Here is a 17,727-nt window from a genome sequence, read left to right on the forward strand (position 1 = left end):
TATTAGAATTGAGAGAGTAGTTCAACATTTGGGTCTATCCAAACATAAATACTTTTTTGAGATTACCAAGAACTACGTCAACTGACAGCTATAATGTAGATACCTGCCATAAGTCAATAAATGGATATCAACTATCTCATTTCACATAGGTCAAAAGCTAGCAAAATATTTCTAGTTCTCTTCACTATTGGCCTAGGCCTAATCTGAAGCAGTGATCTAGCAAAAAAAAAATTCTTTATGCCACTATTAATTCTCAGACCTATTAGCCACTCAATCAGGTTGCTTGTACTGAAGATTAGACCTAGCCAAAAAAAAACAAAAAACTACCACCACACTTCCTCAGTGAAATAAATAGGCAAAGCATCAAACCTGTGGAATAATGCTCAACAGTGAGAGGAGATTTTCAGGTGAATCACTATGAGAAATGTTTCTTACCCCTTTACTTTGCTGTCCCAAATATACTTCTATATACTCAAGTTTTAGTGGGTGGTGACTAGAGACTGGAAGGGGGGGCTATTTGGTCAAGTGTGTACACTAATATTGCTCTTTTTTTTTTTTTGGACCAACTTCTGTTGGTGAAAGAGACAAGATTTTGAGCTCCACCGAGCTCTTCTTCAGGCCTGTCTCTCTCGCCAATGCAGCATTCAAACAGCAGGTATGGATTCATCAGGTGGGGTCAGTTTTAGAAACTGATATTAGCCTGTAGCTTTCAGTTCTCAGATTTACTTTTTACCATCTCAAGAGTTCAGGAGTATGAAAATCAGTTTGTATAAACCCCAAGAGAACTAATTATGTAATGAGAAGAGTATATACTATTACTGTGTAGGATACCATACAAAAAAATTACCAGTCACTTGAGAGGGAAGAACTTTAGACCAGTAATCGGTAGAGTTGTGTGGGGGTTTATTCTTAAACTCCACTGTGGGCCATCAACACACTACAGCAGGGATCCGCAACCTTTGGCACACGGCCCACCAGGGTAAGCCCCCTGGAGGGACGGCCAGTTTGTTTACCTACCGCATCTGCAGGTTCGGCCGATCGCAGCTCCCACTGGCTGAGGGATGTGCTGGCCAGTGGGAGCTGTGATCGGCCGAACCTGTGGATGTAGCAGGTAAACAAACTGGCCCGGACCTCGAAGGGGCTTACCCTGGCGGTCCGTGTGCCAAAGGTTACCGATCCCTTATGTAGTGTGCTGGGTCGAATTTGGGGTAGTGCGGTCACAATTCAACGGTATTGGCCTCTGGGAGCTATCTCAGAGTGCTCCATTGTGGCTGCTCTGGACAGTGCTCTCAACTCAGTTACACTGGCCAGGTAGACAGGAAAAGGCCCGAGAACTTTTGAATCTGATTTCCTGTTTGGCCAGCATGGCAAGCTGCAGGTGAGTGCAGATCTCATCGGCAGAGGTGACCATGATGGAGTCCCAGAATCGCAAAAGAGCTCCAGCATGGACCGAACAGGAGGTACAGGATCTGATCGCTGTATGGGGAGATGAATCCATGCTATCAGAACTCCGTTCCAAAAGAAGAAATGCCCAAACATTTGAAAAAATCTCCAAGGGCATGAAAGACTGAGGCTATAACAGGGACCTGCAGCAGTGCCGCATGAAACTTAAGGAGTTCAGGCAAGCCTACCAAAAAAACAGAGAGGCAAAAGGCTGTTCGGGGTCACAGCCCCAGACATGATGAGCTGCATGATGAGGTGCATGCCATTCTAGGAGGTGCAGCCACCATTACCCCACCCCTGTGCTTTGACTCCGTCAATGGATTATCACACAACAGGGATGCGCATTTTGGGGACAAGGAAGATGATGATAGCAAACAGCAAGCAAGCGGAGAAACCATTTTCCCTGAGAGCCAGAAACTGTTTCTCACCCTGGACTTGGAGCCAGTACCCCCCGAACCCACCCAATGCGGGCTCCTGGACCCACCAGGCTGAGAAGGGACCTCTAGTGAGTGTACCTTTGTAAATATAATACATGGTTTAAAGTAAGTGTGTTTAATGATTAATTTGCAGCCAGTACAGCTACTGGAAAAGTCTGTTAACGTGTCTGGGGATGGAGCGCAAATCCTCCAAGGACATCTCCAAAAAGCTCTCCTGGATATACTCCCAAAGCCTTTGCAAAAGGTTTCTGGGGAGAGCAGCCTTATTCCGTCCTCCGTGGTAGGACACTTTACCACGCCAGGCCAGTAGCATGTAGTCTGGAGTCATTGCATAACAAAGCATGGCAGCGTATGGTCCCAGTGTTTGCTGGCATTCAAGCAACATCCGTTCTTTATCTCTCTGTGTTATCCTCGGGAGAGTGATATCATTCATAGTCACCTGATTGAAATAGGGTAATTTTATTAAGGGGACATTCAGAGGTGGCCATTCCTGCTGGGCTGTTTGCCTGTGGCTGAACAGAAATCTTCCCCGCTCTTACCCATGTGGTGGTGGGAGGGGTGAAGTGATCATCCCAGAGAATTGGGTGTGGGGGGAGGATGGGAGGTTGTTGGGTTTGTGCTTCATGTTAACCCGAAAACCGCAGCCCCTCTTTTTAAATTGCCAACCCATTTTAAATGGCCAGCCCAATGGCTGTTTGGTATGGGAAATGAGGGTGCTGCTTTTTGAAACCATTCCCACATGTTATGAAGGTTAAAGCCAAAAGACTGTGGCTTATCATGGCTGCCTGCAAGCCGAATTCTGTTGCCCGCCACCAAACCGGCAGACCCTCAATATAAGAGGCAAAATGCGACCTTGTACCGAATGCACCTGTGCTATGTAATGTTAACAGCAAGGTTCTCCCTGAAAGAGTCTATCCATTGTTCTCTAAAAGGTGTCTTTTTAACCACTACTCTCCCTTTTTTTTTCCTCCTGCAGCTGCAAATGTTTCAACACTCCCCCTAGCATCACCGTCCCAGAGGCTAGCGAAGATTAGAAGTCGAAAAAACACACTCGCAATGAAATGTTCTCTGAGCTCATGCAGTCCTCCCACACTGAAAGAGCCCAGCAGACTGGGTAGAGGCAAACAATGTTAGAGTCTAGGGAAGCACAATATGAATGTGAGGACAGGTGGCGGGTTGAAGATAATAAGTGGCGGGTTGAAGATGATAGGTGGTGTCAGCTTGCTGACAGATGGCAGGAGTCAATGGTGAGGCTACTGGAGGATCAAACTGATATGCTCCGGTGTATGGTTAAGCTGCAGGAAAGGCAGCATGAGCACAGACCGCCACAACAGCCCCTGTGTAACCAACCACCTTCCTCCCCAAGTTCCATAGCCTCCTCACCCAGACGCCCAAGAACATGGTGGGGGGGCCTCCAGGCACCCAACCACTCCACCCCAGAGGACTGCCCAAGCAACAGAAAGCTGGCATTCAATAAGTTTTAAAATGCAGTGTGGCCTTGTCCTTCCCTCCTCCCCCACCCCTCCCAGGCTACCTTGGCAGTTATCCCCCTATTTGTGTGATGAATTAATAAAGAATGCATGAATTTGAAGCAACAATGACTTTATTGCCTCTGCAAGCAGTAATCAAAGGGAGGAGGGGAGGGTGGTTAGCTTACAGGGAAGTAGAGTGAACCAAGGGGCGGGGGGTTTCATCAAGGAGAAACAAACAGAACTTTCACACCGTAGCCTGGCCAGTTATGAAACTGGTTTTCAAAGCTTCTCTGATGCGTACCGCGCCTTCCTGTGCTCTTCTAACCGCCCTGGTGCCTGGCTGCGCGTAACCAGCAGCCAGTCAATTTGCCTCAACCTCCCACCCCGCCATAAACGTCTCCCCCTTACTCTCACAGATATTGTGGAGCACACAGCAAGCAGTAATAACAGTGGGAATATTGGTTTCGCTGAGGTCTAAGCAAGTCAGTAAACTGCGCCAGCGCACCTTTAAATGTCCAAATGCACATTCTACCACCATTCTGCTCTTGCTCAGCCTGTAGTTGAACAGCTCCTGACTGCTGTCCAGGCTGCCTGTGTACGGCTTCATGAGCCATGGCATTAAGGGGTAGGCTGGGTCCCCAAGGATACATATAGGCATTTCAACATCCCCAACAGTTATTTTCTGGTCTGGGAATAAAGTCCCTTCCTGCAGCTTTTGAAACAGACCAGAGTTCCTGAAGATGTGAGCGTCATGTACCTTTCCTGGCCATCCCCGTTGATGTTGGTGAAACATCCCTTATGATCCACCGGTGCTTGCAGCACCATTGAAAAGTACCCCTTGCGGTTTATGTACTCGCTGCCTTGGTGCTCTGGTGCCAAGATAGGGTTATGGGTTCCGTCTGTCACCCCACCACAATTAGGGAATCCCATTGCAGCAAAGCCATCCACTATGACCTGCATATTTCCCAGAATCACTACCCTTGATAGCAGCAGCTCAGTGATTGCATTGGCTACTTGGATCACAGCAGCCCCCACAGTAGATTTGCGCACTCCAAATTGACTCCCAACTGACCGGTAGCTGTCTGGCTTTGCAAGCTTCCACAGGGCTATTGCCACTCGCTTCTTAACTGTGAGGGCTGCTCTCATCTTGGTATTCTGGCACTTCAGGGCAGGGGAAAGCAAGTCACAAAGTTCCATGAAAGATCCCTTATGCATGCGAAAGTTTCGCAGCCATTGGAAATCGTCCTATACCTGCAACACTATGTAGTCCCACCAATCTGTGCTTTTTTCCTGGCCCAGAATCGGCGTTCCATGGCATGAGCCTGCCCCATTACCACCATGATGTTCACATTGCCAGGGCCCATACTTTGAGAGAAGTCTGTGTCCATGTCCTCATCACTCTCCTCACCACGCTGCTATCGCCTACTCGCCTGTTTTGCAGGTTCTGGTTCTTCATATACTGCTGGATAATGCGTGTGGTGTTTAGAATGGTCATAACTGCTACGAAGATCTGAGCGGGCTCTATGCTTGCTATAGTATGGGATCCGCAGGAGAGCAGAGTGGCAGCGGAAGCAGCGGGTGGATGACGATGCTGACAGCAATATGGCACCCAAATGGAAAAAGGTGCAAAATGATTGTTGGCTGTTGCTTTCACGGAGGTAGGTGGGAAAAAGGGGTAGGCTGGCAGCAGATGGTGCAGTACGACTGCTAGCCGTCATCATCTCCTGGGTGCTCGCCAGCAGACAGTGCAGTAAGACTGTTAGCTGTCTCCTGGGTGCTCGCGGTGCTGCTGGCTGGGAGAGCAGCCTGAGGCAGAATGGCCCCCTTAAGGATTGAACTCACAACGCTGGGTTTAGCAGGCCAATGCTCAAACCACTGAGCTATCCTTCTGCCAATATTCCAGGCAGGACTGAATCTGCATTAGACAAAACTTAAAGAAGAAAATGACCTGAGTCACTTCCATTTATGTCCAGGCGCCCCTGACAGACCTCACCGAAGTCTGCCAGGAGCACCCATGTCTGCCCAGACACCCCTGATAGACCTCACCGAGATCTGGAAGGAGCACCTATGTCTGCCCAGGTGCCCCGACCGACCTCACCGAGGGCAGCCAAGAGCACGCAGGAGACGACGAGGACGGCTACCAGTCGTAATGCACCATCTGCTGCCACAAGGCAATGAGCTGCTGCTGTGTAGCAATGCAGTCCTGTGTCTGCCAGCACCCAGGAGATGTACGGTGACGGTGAGCTGAGTGGGCTCCATGCTTGCTGTGGTATGGCGTCTGCACGGGTAACCCAGGAAAAAAAGTGCAAAACGATTGTCTGCCGTTGCTTTCAATGGAGGGAAGGAGGAAGGGGTGGCCTGACGACATGTACCCAGAACCAACTGCGACAATGTTTTTTGCCCCATCAGGCATTGGGATCTCAACCCAGAATTCCAATGGGTGGCAGAGACTGTGGGAACTGTGGGATAGCTACCCACAGTTCAACGCTCCAGAAGTTGGTGCTAGCCTCAATACTGTGGACGCAATCCGCTGACTTAATGGTCTTAAGTGGGGACACACACAATCAACTTCTAAAAAATCGACTTCAAGAAATTTGACCTAATTTTGTAGTGTAGACATATCCTAATTTGAAAATGCTGATTCAACAAAACCAAGACTGTCCAAGGAAAGTTATTCAGAGTCATTGTTTCTCAGGATAGAGTCCCCCATCCTTGAAGTGATCACAATCTAAGTACCTATATGGGAAATGGATATTTGATAGTGGGCTCCTTAATCTAGCAGAGAAGGGTATAACAATGGCTGGAAACTGAAGCTAGACCAATTCAGACTGGAAATAAGGCATTCCTATTTAGTACGGTTTATTAATCACCAGAATAAATTACTGAGGTTTATGGTGGATTCTCCATCACTGGCAATTTTTAGATCAAGATTGGAAGTTTTTTGTGGGGACCATGCTCTAGTTCAGTAATTCATTCAGGGAGGTTGCAACCTATGTTATTCAGGGGCATGTCTACACGGCATCTGAGAGCAAGCCTCCCCGCCTGAGTCCACAGATTCATGCCATCACTCTAAAAATGGCTCTGTAGATGATGCAGCTCATTCTGGCATTCAGGCTAAGAAGTGTGAGGGGGGTGAGCTTGAGAGCTTGAACCACGATGTCAAAGCAAAGTCTACACAGCTAGTGAGAGGCCCTCTAGAACATACATGTGCAACTGACACCCTCCATCTGCCAATAGAATCATAGAATACCAGGGTTGGAAGGGACCTCAGGAGGTCATCTAGTCCAACCCCCTGCTCAAAGCAGGGCCAATCCCCATTACCCCAGATCCCAAATGGCCCCCTCAAGGATTGAACTCACAACCCTGGGTTTAGCAGGCCAATGCTCAAAGCACTGAGCTATCCCTCCCCATAGCCCAGCAGCAATGGCATTCATCCAGCATGTGGGAGACTCAAGTTATGAATACCTGTATTGCCAGATTCAGACCAGGCACTTGATTCAGTCAGTCTCTCTTGCTTGCTATAGTCAATGAATATGCAATTACTTAAACAATGTGAAAGCTCTAATGGGAGAGATGTAGAGTGAAACTCTGATTCTATAGCCTGGTGGTTAAGGCACCTGCCAAGGATGCAGGAGACCTAGGTTGAAGTCTCTTCTCTGAATCAGGCAGAGCAGGAACTTCTATGTGGCTGTCCCACATCCTAGGTGACTGCCCTTGCCAGGGGACTGTTCTGGGGTGAGACGTGTCTGTTTTGTGTCTTTTTGCAAAAAATTTCAAAAGGTTTCAGTTTCATCCTCATGTGGAATGGGAAAATGTTTAAAATGTCCAAGCTTTGCAAGACAGGAAAACCATTATCCCCCTTCCCCTCCTCCCCCAGCTCTGAGAGGAACTGAGCACAGTAGGCTGTGGAGAGTGCATGTTGTAAATATTCATGCTACTGCTATGGAGCAGAAATTTGGCTTTTCAGCATGAAGTCAGAGAAGAGAAGGTTGCATTTAAGAATAGACTAATAAAGAGACTTGCCTTAGCGCCAAACTCTGACAACCTTACTTATGCTGAGTAGCACCTTACCCCATGTTCAGCAGGACTACTTCTGCAGTGACACGCCATCCAGTGCAAATTACCGTATCAGAATCTGGCCTTTAAAGGGTGTGAGTGCCGTAAGCAGATTCCTTATGAAGCACCGCCTTAGTCTTTGGGGTATTAGAAAGCCTACTAGAGTGGCAGTTTATTTACATTTAACCCCCATAAGTCATTTTGACCTTTCATGGTGGATTTGTTTAAGTGAGCCTTAGTCATATCTAGAGCTGTTCAACACTCAGCTGTTTCACAGGGCAAGGGTTTATGTGAACCTTTTCTTCACTTTCAACGTACATAGATTGGCATCCACTCTGTTTCACTTTGAGTGTTCGGGGTTGGAACCAAATTGAAAGCTTAAAGCAAAACTCAGCAAAATCCCCAGTTTAACCTGGCTTCACATTTACATCATATGAAACCTTATATTTTGCATGATTTTTTTCTATTCAAAAACCAAAAATTACCTTGCATCATTCACTGTTGTGCCCAGGGTCCTTCAAAAGGTTTGTGAAATTTTGCGAATCATCTGATCAAACTGATTTGAGTTTGGAGTTTTTAATGTCACCCCAAAACCAGATGACTTAAATTACTTCAGGGAGAGATGAGCAAATTGTAGCAAGGCACTGAGTGTGCTGAATTCAGCTCTTTTTCTCTGTTTGTGAATTAGCCATGAGAAGTTTATGGGTTTTCTCCAACTTATTCTTTATACCAAGTTATTTGCTGCACATTGTCTAAAAACAATTACTTTCATGCAGATTGTGCCATTTTTGATTATTTGACATTCAAAATTTGAGCTATGTTGTCACACATCTTTCTTTTGCCTGACTGGAAGAGTAGCATGTCTGAGAGTTCAAAATTCACTTTATATGGTTATTCTTTTCTATTAGCCTTAGTATTTGCTATTTCTGCAAATAGTCCTGCCAAAATGATTTGTTCACTGGAGTATTTGTGGACAGTAAAAACATTTTTCAAAAGGGAGAAGTTTAACACAGCAAAAACCATTCACTGTTATTCAATCAACTATTTGTGAATACCTCTGAAAAAATCTCCCTCTCCCCCAGATCTAGATTCACACAATGCTAGTTATAATCTTCCAATTCCAAAATCACCTGAAAATAAAAAAAGGAAAAAAACAACAACCTGGACTGGAGAATTCTTGGTCTATGTTTTAGTAATATTAGTTCATGCTTGTTAGGTTTTTCTATTGGATTCATTCAAGACTAAGTCTGCACCTTTTACCAAAATTCCTGTTTTGCTTGGTTCTCAATAAACACATCTTTAAACTTCAAGATAGCAGGTGCTCAGCAAACAGAAAGCCTCAGCTGGATGAGCAAGGGCATTAAATTCTTTTTGCCTCTTTCCTGGGATCAAAAGATGGACTTTAGTCATTCTTTTTGTTCAGCTCTGGACTTCTAAATTTGGAAAGGGATCACACATTTTTCTGTAATATGAAGTTGATGACATTCAGACTATAATCCATTAGAAGCTGAGCTGAACCATCAAATTCATTTTGATTGTAATCCCAAGCAGTTCAAATCCAGTTCTTCAGAAGGGAAGTTTTAAATACATTAAGTCAGTCAAGATCTGCACTTCTTCATGTGTTGTGGGATCTCAAGAAAAAATACATAGTTCAGAGAGGGAAGGACCATTTCTTACACTATAGGAGTTCATTTACATAACTGATTGAAGTACATTATAGGCATTTTGTAAGCTTCCTTAGCTCTTCACTTTATAAAACATAAAATAAATCCCCATTACTTAGCTTCTTTTTTATTTGTTGCTCTTATTGATTTTTCAGCAAACACTTAGGCTCTTAGTTAACATTTTACATTAGTATTCCTAATTACACCGTACTGATCAGCATTTAATCATACTGTATATAAATGAAAATACAGTTTTTTGACATTTAACTTTGTGCACTAGTAAAGTCAGTGAAGCTATTTATTTACAATAGTTGTGTGGCACTTATGCCAAGAAACATTTTAACTTGAGAGCATGATTCAGATTAATAACTGATTAGAAAGATTCATTAAATGTGTGGGAATGCAGTACATTTGGGGTGGAACTTGATGCCTGTTCAAATGGAAGCCCTGATTTTTATTCAGTGACTGCCATGAGATTAGACACAACAAAATAAAATGGTTGAACTTAGTTTTGCTATGAATCATAGAATCAGAGAATATCAGGGTTGGAAGGGACCTCAGGAGGCCATCTAGTCCAACACCCTGTTCAAAGCAGGACCAATCCCCAACTAAATCATCCCAGCCAGGGCTTTGTCAAGCCTGACCTTAAAAACCTCAAAGGAAGGAGATTCCACCACCTACCTAGGTCACGCATTCCAGTGCTTCACCACCTTCCTAGTGAAAAAGTTTTTCCTAATATCCAACTTAAACCTCCCCCACTGCAACTTGAGACCATTACTCCTTATGCTGTCATCTGCTACCACTGAGAACAGTCTAGATCCATCCTCTTTAGAAACCCCTTTCAGGTAGTTGAAAGCAGCTATCAAATCCCCCCTCATTCTTCTCTTCTGCAGACTAAACAATCCCAGTTCTCTCAGCCTCTCCTCATAAGTCATGTGTTCCAGTCCCCTAATCATTTTTGTTGCCCTCTGCTGGATGCTTTCCAATTTTTTCAGATCCTTCTTGTAGTGTGGGGCCCAAAACTGGACACAGTACTCCAGATGAGGCCTCACCAATGCTGAATAGAGGAGAACAATCACATCCCTTGATCTGCTGGCAATGCCCCTACTTATACTCCCCAAACTGCTGTTAGCCTTCTTGGCAACAAGGGCACACTGTTGACTCATATCCAGCTTCTCGCCCACTGTAACCCCTAGGTCCTTTTCTGCAGAACTGCTTCCTAGCTATTCGGTCCCTAGTCTGCAATGGTGCATGGGATTCTTCCGTCCTAAATACAGGACTCTGCACTTGTCCTTGTTGAACCTCATCAGATTTCTTTTGGCCCAATCCTCTAATTTGTCTAGGGCCCTCTGTATCCTATCCCTACCCTCCAGTGTATCTACCTCGCCTCCCAGTTCAGTGTCATCTGCAAACTTTCTGAGGGTGCAGTCCACTCCATCCTCCAGATCATTAATGAAGATATTGAACAAAACCAGCCCCAGGACCGACCCTTGGGACATTCCACTTGATACCGGCTGCCAACTAGACATGGAGCCAATGATCACTAACTTTTGAGCCCAATGATCTAGTTAGCTTTCTATCCACCTTATAGTCCATTCATCCAGCCCATACTTCTTTAACTTGCTGGCAAGAATACTGTGGAAGACAGTGTCAAAAGCGTTGCTAAAGTCAAGGAATAATACGACCACTGCTTTCCCCTCACCCACAGAGCCAGTTATCCCGTCATAGAAGGCAGTTAGATTAGTCAGGCATGACTTGCCCTTGGTGAATCCATGCTGACTGTTTCTGATCACTTTCCTCTCCTCTAAGTGCTTCAGAATTGATTCCTTGAGGACCTGCTCCATGATTTTTCCAGAGACTGAGGTGAGGCTCACTGGCCTGTAGTTCCCAGGATCCTCCTTCTTCCCTTTATTAAAGATGGGCACTACACTAGCCTTTTTCCAGTCGTCCGGGACCTCCCCCGATCACCATGAGTTTTCGAAGATAATGGCCAATGGCTCTGCAATCACATCCGCCAACTCCTTTAGCACTCTCGGATGCAGCACATCCAGCCCCATGGACTTGTGCTCGTCCAACTTTTCTAAATAGTCCCAGACCACTTCTTTCTCCACAGAGGGCTGGTCACCTCCTCCCCATGCTGTGCTGCCCAGTGCAGTAGTCTGGGAGCTGATCTTGTTCATGAAGACAGAGGCAAAAAAAGCATTGAGTATATTAGCTTTTTCCACATCCTCTGTCACTAGGTTGCCTCCTTCATTCAGTAAGGGGCCCACACTTTCCTTGACTTTCTTCTTGTTGCTAACATACCTGAAGAACCCTTCTTGTTACTCTTAATGTCTCTTGCTAGCTGCAACTCCAAGTGTGATTTGGCCTTCCTGATTTCACTCCTGCATGCCTGAGCAATATTTTTATACTCTTCCCTGGTCATTTGTCCAATCTTCCACTTCTTGGAAGCTTCTTTTTTGTGTTTAAGATCAGCAAGGATTTCACTGTTAAGCCAAGCTGGTCGTCTGCCATATGTACTATTCTTTCTACACATCGGGATGGTTTGTCCCTGTAACCTCAATAACAATTCTTTAAAATACAGCCAGCTCTCCTGGACTCCTTTCCTCCTCATGTTATTCTCCCAGGGGATCCTGCCCACCAGTTCCCTGAGGGAGTCAAAGTCTGCTTTTCTGAAATCCAGGGTCCATATTCTGCTGCTCTCCTTTCTTCCTTTTGTCAGGATCCTGAACTCGACCATTTCATGGTTACTGCCTCCCAGGTTCCCATCCACTTTTGCTTCCCCTACTAATTCTTCCCGGTTTGTGAGCAGCAGGTCAAGAAGAGCTCTGCCCCAGTTGGTTCTTCCAGCACTTGCACCAGGAAATTGTCCCCTACACTTTCCAAAAACTTCCTGGATTGTCTGTGCACCGCTGTATTGCTCTCCCAGCACATATCAGGGTGATTGAAGTCTCCCATGAGAACCAGGGCCTGTGATCTAGTAACTTCTGTTAGTTGCCGGAAGAAAGCCCCGTTCACTCATCTCCCTGGTCCAGTGGTCTATAGCAGACTCCCACCATGACATCACCCTTGTTGCTTGCACTTCTAAACTTAATCCAGAGGCTCTCAGGTTTTTCTGCAGTTTCGTACCAGAGCTCTGAGCAGTCATACTGCTCTCTTACATACAATGCAACTCCCCCACCTTTTCTGCCCTGCCTGTCCTTCCTGAACAGTTTATATCCATCCATGACAGTACTCCAGTCATGTGAGTTATCCCACCAAGTCTCTGTTATTCCAATCACATCATAATTCCTTGACTTTGCCAGGACTTCCAGTTCTCCCCGCTTGTTTCCCAGGCTTCTTGCATTTGTGTATAGGCAATTAAGATAACTTGCTGATCGTCCCTCTTTCTCAGTATGAGGCAGGAGCCCTTCACTCTCGCGCTCTCCTGCTCGTGCTTCCTCCCAGTATCCCACTTCCCCACTTACCTCAGGGTTTTGGTCTCCTTCCCAGGTGAACCTAGTTTAAAGTCCTCCTCACTAGGTTAGCCAGCCTGCTTGCGAAGATGCTCTTCCCTCTCTTCGTTAGGTGGAGCCTGTCTCTGCCTAGCACTCCTCCTTCTTGAAACACCATCCCATGGTCAAAGAATCCAAAGCCTTCTCTCCAACACCACCTGCATAGTCATTCATTGACTTCCACAATTTGATGGTCTCTACCCGGGCCTTTTCCTTCCACAGGGAGGATGGACGAGAACACCACTTGTGCCTCAAACTCCTTTATCCTTCTTCCCAGAGCCACGTAGTCTGCAGTGATCCACTCAAGGTCATTCTTGGCAGTATCAATCGTGCCCACATGGAGAAGCAGGAAGGGGTAGCGATCTGAGGGCTTGATGAGTCTCGGTAGTCTCTTCATCACATCGTGAATCTTAGCTCCTGGCAAGCAGCAGACTTCTTGGTTTTTCTGGTCAGGGTGGCAGATAGATGACTCAGTCCCCATGAGGAGGGAGTCCTCAACCACTGCCACCTGCCTCCTTCTCTTGGGAGCGGTGGTCGTTGAACCCCCATCCCTAGGACAGTGCATCTCATGCCTTCCAATCGGCAGAGTCTCCTTCTGCTCCTTTCCCTCAGATGTATCATCTAATCCTCTCTGCATTAGTACCTGTGGAGAGAACATGAAAACGGTTGCTTACCTGTATCTGCATTGCTGGTACATGGACTTTCTTCTTTTGGAGGTCACATGCTGCCAAATTTCTTCACTATCCTTCTGCCCCCACTGCGCAGCCTGCTCTGAATCTTCAGAATGTTGTATCCATAGAAGCATATCCTGATATCTGTCCAGGAAATCTTCAGTTTCTGTTATGCAACGCATGGTCAATACTTGTTTCTCCAGTCCTTGAACCTTCTCTTCCAATATGAAGACCAGCTTGCACTTTGTACAGACAAAGTCGCTTCTGTCCTGTGGAAGAAAGACAAACATGGCACATCCTGTGCAGGTCACAACAGCTGAACGCTCCCCATCCATATTACCTTCCTTCTAAGAGCTTCCTCAGGAGCGGTAGTAACTACTCAGAGAAGCCTGCAAGACGAAAACCTCAGTGGGCTCTCCACAGGCAAACTCCCAGGCAAACTCCCTCTATTAGCCTCTCCGCTGTTTGCCACTCAGCCGGTTCGCAGCTGACTCGCTTTTTATAACAGTCAGGCCCACTCAAGGCTCACCTGGAACAAAGCACTCCCAATTCACACTTCCAACAATCAAGCACACGGTGAAACTGACAAACTGTCCTCGCACCAGAATTGGAATGATTATTAAGGTATGACCATTAAAAGCCTATAATTATACATTAGATGAACATTTGGCGCATGTAGATGCACTTAAATTCTAAACTAGTGGTGGTGGTTAAAATAGTTTTGTCTCACTACGTTCTCATATTGTATTTAAGAGCATTATGTTATCCCACTTCCAAATCTCTCCCAATACCAGACTTCTGCTGTGGAAGTTCCAGGCTTCATATAAATCACCTACAATAAAGAAAAGGTTTTAACCATAAATCTTCTGTAAATCTCTTGTCTGGTTGATCAAAGAGATTTTTTTATTGTCACTGTTTTCCTGGATTACTGCTGGGCAGAGAAAATGGTTTCATAAAGAAATAGTTTTTTATTTCACTACTTGTCAGTCTAACTTGTTTTAGGCCGAATCCCACATCCCTGAGTCTTACAACTCCTGCTGAAATCAATGGGCATCATCCTACTTTCAAAATGTATAACTAGAGCTACACTGTCCCTGTGTTCACTGGAGTTTTTGGAGCCATTATGTGAAGGCAATGAGACTTTGCACAAGCACAATGGTCCACCCACACAGTATAGGATCGGGGTCCTTAAATTATAAACTCCATGAACGCTTCCCACCCCCATTTACCCCATGCAAAGTTCTGGCATTATAGGTCTTACTAATGCTTCTTATGGACACCACTCTTTTGTTTTTGGTTTACATTCAAAGAGGAAAACCATTCTAACTAGTGATATTAATTTCAGTATTAGCTGACTCCCTCTTACATTCTTGTAACTGTCCTTTCAATGATAGAACTAAATTTAAGTATTTTATTACTTTAATATTTCTGACTTAGCATACTGTGCTGACTCACCAGCTAGGGAAGAAAAAATAGAGTCCCAACTAAGATCGCGATACGGCCCTTTCTTCAGATCTGGAGTTATCATGCCCGTATGAATTTATACTTGGCAGAGCAGGGCCAAATAGACTGTAGTGACTCCTTCTGAAATATTATAGGCAATCATGTAAAATTATAAGTTTTAAAATGTGTAATGTTTTGTGGAAGGAATAAATATGTAATTAGGGTGTTATTAAAATGCAGGTTTTTCTTTATTTTAGCACTATTATGGCCTATCTAGTCATGCTTTACTTACAGATCTTTCAGTTCACAGATCATTGACCTTTGCTTGTAACAACTGCTCTGAAATAATTCTGTTCTTTTATGTCAATCTGGCTGCCATGTAAGCACACTAAACCACACTTGGAGATTGAATAGGTCCAGCTAAGGGCAACAAAGATGGTTCAGATGCATGGTAGGGCTTGTATATGATGATAATATGTAAAAACTAGGATTATTTAGTCAAGACAGGAGAAATATTGGATGGGGAACTGAATGAGGTTATAGACCTTATGAAGGGCACAGCAAAACAATGATTATTTGTCCTTGTCCACCCTGCCCCATAGTATTAAAATGCACATTAAATGAAATAAAAGAAAGGAAATGTACAGCCTGTTAAAGAATATACTTTTATAACAGGTTCTGTGTCAGCCTGTAGAATCACTACTGCAGGAGGCCATGAGAAAAATACTGTGGCTAATTTTTTTTTAAAGGTGCTGGATAATTTTATAACCACAAATAATATTTGTAACTATGCTAGCTAAAATAATAAGGCTAATCAAATATTTTGCTGTAGGGCATAATCTGATCACATGCTGCAGTCAGGAAGTAATTTGTTTTCCATGCACAGTATAGTATTGTACAATTGGCAAGGTGCACTATAAAATAAGTTTCTTTAGAAGCATCACATGCAAGTCAATGGGTCAGGCCATTTACAGACTAGCTGGACAACAAGCTTTGATCCAGTATAGCAAATCCCAGGATGCTGTGCCCAAAATTATTTTCTAGTTACCTTATTGAAAAAATTAGTACACCGGCCCATTATTTCATTGCTCCTAAAATCATAAAAAGGCATTGGCCTACTTTTTGTCTTGCTTGACTTGTATACTTCCATTCAGTTTTTATATAAAATGTGTAAAAAACAATAAAATGCTAAGTAGCTGTGCTGTGACCCTATCGAATACAGAAACCTTTAGGCCTAAGCACATTTTTACAACAAACCCAATGTAACACCCTAATTTTCTAGGATTTACCTTAGAAATGGTGACCGCAAAATGTGTTAGTAACTTAACAAGTATTCAAAAACTGAACTGACACTGAAAGGTCAGACTTCTACACACATTTTCCCCTGATTAAATTATACTGTGAATTAGAGTTTATAAATCCAGTTAATTTATCCTTTTAAGTGAAGTATTATTTCAAGTTATCAAACTATCTGGCCATTTTTGCTAGTTAGGTTTTTATTCCTCCTGCTACCCCCAAGAAAATATACATTTTCCTTCAAGTAATTGTCCCTAACTTTACCCAAAATTTAGATTTTGGTGCACTCCTAGAATAATCTGCCTATCGCCCCCTTAATCTGCTTTTTCTGGGGTATGGGTCTCCAGGGTAGCCAAGGAAACATTTGAAGGACACTGGTATTATCTTTGGATCAAGTGATTGACACAGACAGTACTCTTACCAAAATATCTTTTATTGATGTAACTAACAATCCCTACTACAATATAATTTAACATACAAAGCCCTTATTGCAAGTTAAAAAGCATTTAAACTAGAATAGCATACTGTTCAAATGATTCTAAATCAGTGGTTCTCAAACTTATTTGATTGCACCCCCCTTCTTTGTGTCTGTAGTAGTTTATGCCCCACCCCCTTCCTGTCACACAAGTACACATACCACTAAAAAAATCAACACGCAACTCTCACTAAATATTAAAAACAGGTAAGGCATTGATTCAGACAGAGCCAATGATCCATTGTAATAAGAGCAAAAGCAAAACAGTGATTGTGATTGATGCTTACAATTAAATGTGTACACCGCTTTGCAGCAAGTGCATTAACATACAGATAGCAACGATTTTGCATAATGCTATGAAAGCTGAACAGAAATCCATCAAAATTCATAGCGCCATCTAGAGTCTAATACACAGCACCATCTGAGGACCTGATATCAGCTTTGATAGCTATTCATTGCTGTAGGTAAAATGTGCTCAGTAAGGTGTGTTGTTTTTTTGTTGTTTTTTTTTTGGGGGGGTGGGGAGAAGCTCCTCATGCCCCCTCCCAGAATACATTCTGTGCCCCCGCCCCCGAGAAATCCTTACCCCTGGTTTGACAGCCTCTGTTCTAAGTGATGTGCTCTATTACTGATGATCAGTCTGCAATCCATCGCTGACAGCAATTCTTAGTTTATGTTTTGAGTTTTACATAAAAAAATGACAACAATCATTCATTCATACACTCAATCACACTAAGACTACACTTATGCTAAACTATAGTTAAAATAACAAGCTTACTATCCCTTGATTCCACTGCATTGTTACAAACCTTGTTGCTACTTGTTGCTTTTCTCAGCAGTGTTCGCCACAATTTTAAAGTGTCTTTCCAGCAGGTTTTCCATTCTTTTGATCTGCCCTCTGATCTTCTGCAGTTAGGGCTCGCAGCGTCTTTCCAGCAGCTCTTCTCACTGTATCCCAACTGATTTCCTTACTTGCTCTTTGATCTCTCTCTCCCACCTCTACCTGTCTTAACTGCCTGCCTTATATGCTGTTTTACTGGCTATCAGGTCTTTGCCTGGGCATGTTTGCTGCTAAACGTTACCTCATTCTTGGACGTATGCCAACACTTCCAGTGTGCTTATTGTCAACATTACCTTGGGCATGCCTGGACTTGTTCAATACTATTAACCTTGCACATGCTCACTGCTGTTATTTCATCTCAGAGCCATAATTACCTCATCTGACCCTACTGCCCATGTTCCTGGCCATTTATTTTGTGGCCATACTATACTATAC

At 44.2% G+C, this 17,727-nt stretch overlaps 1 long non-coding RNA gene across 1 annotated transcript in view; it reads right to left on the minus strand.

Moving 5' to 3' along the window:
- Positions 1-17,462, minus strand: part of LOC311528770 — a 30,210-nt gene extending 12,748 nt beyond the window's left edge. Inside the window, exons 1-2 of the long non-coding RNA XR_014713691.1 lie at positions 17,261-17,462; positions 13,241-13,506 (exon numbers count right to left, since the gene is read on the minus strand). This is a non-coding gene — a long non-coding RNA (uncharacterized lncRNA). The remainder of the gene's footprint in view (positions 1-13,240; positions 13,507-17,260) is intronic.
- Between the last annotated feature and the right edge of the window lie 265 nt (positions 17,463-17,727).

The sequence above is a fragment of the Lepidochelys olivacea genome (genome assembly GCF_965140295.1).
Source record: "Lepidochelys olivacea isolate rLepOli2 genome assembly, chromosome: 1".
In the NCBI taxonomy this organism is placed as follows: Eukaryota; Metazoa; Chordata; order Testudines; family Cheloniidae; genus Lepidochelys; species Lepidochelys olivacea.